Source organism: Stegostoma tigrinum, chromosome 13 (genome assembly GCF_030684315.1).
Source record: "Stegostoma tigrinum isolate sSteTig4 chromosome 13, sSteTig4.hap1, whole genome shotgun sequence".
Lineage (NCBI taxonomy): Eukaryota > Metazoa > Chordata > Chondrichthyes > Orectolobiformes > Stegostomatidae > Stegostoma > Stegostoma tigrinum.
In genome coordinates, this window is record NC_081366.1 from 24,163,124 (window position 1) to 24,168,002 (window position 4,879).

The window sequence follows — 4,879 nt, forward strand, 5'->3', positions numbered from 1 at the left end:
AAATTAAACTTACATATATTGTGTCGTCTTCACTATTACAAGTTTCCTATCAGTTATGTCCAAATTTATTACCTACATTTATTTTTCTAGTAAATACTAAAACAGCATCAAAATTTTGCACTCCATTTGACATCTGAATTGAATAAGGGTTTGTCACATTTTACCTTCATCTCTGCCATTTAACACTATTATTGGTCCAGACCTGATTGATGTTTGGATAGGAATATGAAATGACTGGAACCATAGAAATATGCAGCATAACAGAGGGCCATTTTGCCCCGCCAAAACTAATTCCATCATCCTGCTCTTCCCCATTTTTAATTAATCCAACGTTTCCTTAAAAGGTATTATGGCTGCTCCCTTTGCAAAATTTTCCATTGTGTCACTACTGTCTATGTAAAGAAATCACTCATAATCTTGCCTTAACTGTCTTTATAGTAATTAAAATTAGTGACTGCCTTGTTGTTATTCCAAACACAATTCAAAACCTTTGTATCAAAGTTTGAAGCTGGATGAATACAGCAGGCCAAACAGCATCTCAGGAGCGCAAAAACTGACGTTTCGGGCCTAGACCCTTCTAGGCCCAAAACGCCAGCTTTTGTGCTCCTGAGATGCTGTTTGGCCTGCTGTGTTCATCCAGCTTCATACTTTGTTGTCTCGGATTCTCCAGCATCCGCAGTTCCCATTATCTCTGATCACAATCCAAACCCTTTGTAATTGTCTTTGCTCCATTTCACAACATTTCAAGTCTCCATTTTTTTTTCCAATCTCAAGGAACATCCTGGTGGAATACGTTTAACTTTGAGCAACAATGTAAAATGGTTTACAGAAAATTGGTAGTCCATTTTGTGTTTTTTTTTATTTTTCAGTTCCATTATGTAGATCTACAAAAAGAGAGGAGCTTTTCTTCTTGTTCAGTGGTCCAGAACACTGTGTGAGTAGTCCTAGGATTAATACGAGGCCAGTTGGGGTGGAATCAGGAAGTACTCCCTCAATGGGACGCAATACCGGGTCAATTGTAATTGATCTACTTCTGGTGACCATGTCAAGGCCCTAAACTCTGAAATTCTGTTTCTAAATCTTTGCAACTTTCTACTTATCTTTCTACCATTAAGACACAACTTAAAACCTGACCATCAATGCTAATAGCTATGTGACTCAGTGTCACATATTACTTTATATTTCCTCTGTGAAATAACTTAGAATGTTTTTTTACTCTAAATGCATTGTGTGAATAAGAGCTGTTGCTGTTAGAAGAGCATTATATCTAAGGTACATCGATTGATTTGAGGTATAGACCATCCACAAATGGTTGAGCAGGCTTGTTGCTAACATTCCACAGATTTTGAAGGGTTGGCAGCAAGCTCTTAGGTCTGGAGGTGGAAGCATCAGGAGTGAAACGGAGTACCAGTTTCTACAAGCAGAGACATTATTTGCAGCAACAAATGCGAGGAGTTTAAAGACTGGGAGTCTTGATTTATGAATGTCTGACTCACAAACTCTCATACTTATGAATGCAACCCCATACAAGGGATGTAATTTTAAATGTCCAACATGTGAAAATTCCCTGTACTTATGAGCAGCTGCTTTATGTTGACCTGTATTGTGGTCCAATGTGTGCTCAAATGCAGGAATGGAGCACATTTGAAATCCAGGCCTGCCTGTATAGTAATGGTAAGGCTCAAGAGCAGAAACAATTGCAATATAAATGAATGCAAAACAAGTCCAATTGCAGCTAAAACTCCTTGAAAATTGTTCAAAATGATCACTTCCCAATTTCTGTTGCCGTATTATCTGTATCAACTTGCATTCATTCACTAAATTGCATAGAATATCCTTTATCGTCACGTGTACGACAATACGGTAATACAGGAGTACAGTGAAAAGATTTTACAATGGCTGCTTTTTAATGGCATCTTAGGTACAAATCTTACAGAGTTAAATATAAAACAGTGGTCTTACACAAAGAGGATTAAAGGAAAGAATAAGCATTACTTAACAGAAGTAGGTACAACACAGTGAAATGTTTTAAATTACAGTCCGATACCTCCCAATTGTTTCAGGTAAGTCTTTTGTTAATTAAAATTAATCTACACAAATATCAGAATACATAGACAACCAAGACTGTGCTATTTCCCATGTGATTTTGATCCCATCTTTAGGTATTGAAGGGGTTCAGTCGATAAGAAAATTATATCCTCGATGATTGGTAAATGGCAATTTGTTATTAGCATCCTTCCATCTGCAAGAAAGAGAGTGATACAGCATCAGAATTTGGTGAAGCCTGACATAGAAACATTGAATAAAGTAGTAGGGGCTAGGCCATTTGGGCCTTTGAGCCTGCTGTACCATTTAGCATGACCATGGCTGAAAAAGCTATGGCAATGCAAGTGAATATCTAAATTCTACTTAAATACTATATGCATTTCTGGCTGAATCACCTTTTCAAGCAGTGAGTTTCAAACTCTTAATATCCTTTGGATGAAAACAGTTTGCTCAACTTTCCTCTTCACGTCTATGTCTTAACTTAAAATGGTGCCCTCTGCTTATTGACCTCCCTAGTTGGAAAAGTACTTCCCGATCCACCCAGAGTAAGCCCCATTCATAATCTTATAAACATCCAACAGGTCTGCTTTCAACCTATGCCACTCCAAGGAAAACCTTAGCCTCTCCAATCTTTCCTCTTTGTTTAGGCCCTCCAGCATCTGGGTAGCTTTTCTCTACAACTTAGTGATTTTATTCATATCCTTCCTATAATTTGGTGATGAGAGCTGCATTCAGTACTCCAATTGCAGCCCAATGATCTTTTTATAAAGTTCCAGTGGAACCACCTTGCTCTTATATTTTATGCCTTGGTTAATAAAGGCATGAATCCGATATGCCTTCTTAATCACCTGATTTACTTGCCCTGCCACCTTCACAGATTATTGACCCTGCATAATAACCTTTGGTGATTTATGCACTATGCTGGCTTAAACTTCTACAATGTCTCACCAACTGGTCAGTATGCTTTCTTTTATTTTTCTTCCCAAAATGGACAATTCCACATTTTCCCATATGATGTTCCATTTGCCAGATCTTTGCCTCCTCTCTCAACCTATTTTTGTTTGTGTAGTCTCCGTGTCTCCTTATCACAACTTTCTTTGTGTCATCTGCAAGTTTTATAACTATACCTTCCAGAGTGACGAAACAACAGTTAAAAATGAACATTTGAGCTAATCACACACTTGCTGTCAAGAATGAAATCACCAATCATCAATTCCAAAACAAATTTCAAATGCTATCAACCCTAGTTCCCAGTAACAAGGAATAGAAACAGAAGCTGTAACTTTATTGGCTTCTCAGAGATTTAGGTAATGGTAAGCTGTTTGCCAGAATTGGGTGAAAAGTGTAACAAGGCTCATCTTGATGATCGAGCAACTCATGTCATTTTTAATGTTTTCCACAAGCTGCATGCTGAGATTGTTCCTGGGCAGCAATGAGATGCCAATTAATGGTTATTGTTGATTATTAAACATATTGTCAATATCCTGATTCACCTCACTAATATTCACATTCCCATCTTGCCAAACACATTAAATATGTTTGACATCAGGAAAACTCAACAAGGAAATCAGAGCGAGTGTAAGGTATCAGAGAGAAGATAGTGAAAATTACCCTGCAGAACAGAAGAACACATTGACCTTCTTCCTGCAGAATTATGCATTCCTCCAGACAGCTAACAGTGCTCTAACCTCCTCCTCATCCTCCTTCCTCCCCTTACTCTGACTGCAGCCCGGTCATTGTCTGTGAAGGAATAAAAAAAGGTAAATGTTAATATTTAGTCCAATCAGGCAGAGAATCATGTGGAACATGAAAACATCACTTCCATTCTGTGTGATGCAATCTCGATCTCAAACAGCGACAAGACCAGTTCCCCTGAGGTGATCTAGCCTTCACAGCTGATTCTTGGGGAAGAAGAAGTCCTGTGTTGGCTTCTATCTGACCTATAGAACCTCCAGGACTCTGCCTGCAATATGGAGTACCAATTTCCTCAAGTTTGCCGTATCCAGGGCAGATGCTAATAGCTATGCAGCCAGCTTTGGAATGTCAATGCTTGTTTGGTACATAACAACTTTTTCAAGGCATATTTGGCAGAAGGGATGTGGTGAATTCTGGGACATTGTTGTATGGTGAGTTGTTCTGGGAACAGTGCATGATAAGATGAGACAGCAATTGAAGATGAGGGATGCCATAGTAATGTGGAAGGTAATTAATGAGATAGATTTGGTAGGGCACAGTGAGAAAACTCATCAGGTCACGCAGTGACAAACTCTTTAAAAACTCTACATAACTCAGACTTAGTCAAACAATATAAGATTTAATCCAATCACTATATGAAATCTTGCTCAAATATTTTTTCCATATCATTTTGAATTCACTACTAAGCTAGGTATATAAAACACATGACAATGATGTGTAAGAAGAGATTAGCTTTCCCATTAAGCCTGACTCACACTCAAGATGGCTGGAGCATCACGGCCAGACACTTATAACTGCATTTCCTGCCTCCTCCTCATCCTCCTTCCTCCCCTTACTCTGACTGCAGCCAGGTCATTGTCTGTGAAGGAATAAAAAAAAGTAAATGTTAATATTTAGTCCAATCAGGCAGACAACACTAGCTCAAAGAATCATGTGGACCATGAAAACATCACTTCCATTTTGTGTGATGCAATCTCGATCTCAAACAGCGACAAGACCAGTTCTCCTTTCAAAGTATGTGGGGAGCCAGACTGTTACACTTATTAGTAATAATAGATACAAATACTAACAAACTATACAAGAAGGTGAGCAATCCTACCTGCAATTTTTTTCTCTCTTTTTGACTAAAGGTTAGTTG

At 38.3% G+C, this 4,879-nt stretch overlaps 1 long non-coding RNA gene across 1 annotated transcript; it reads right to left on the bottom strand.

Annotated features, from left to right (window-relative positions):
* Nucleotides 1-1,961: 1,961 nt before the first annotated feature.
* Nucleotides 1,962-4,590, bottom strand: LOC125458146 (uncharacterized). Its single transcript, XR_007248782.2, has 3 exons — nt 4,497-4,590; nt 3,658-3,786; nt 1,962-2,242 (listed from the first exon to the last, which is right to left on the bottom strand). It is a non-coding gene; the product is annotated as an uncharacterized LOC125458146 (long non-coding RNA).
* Nucleotides 4,591-4,879: the final 289 nt, after the last annotated feature.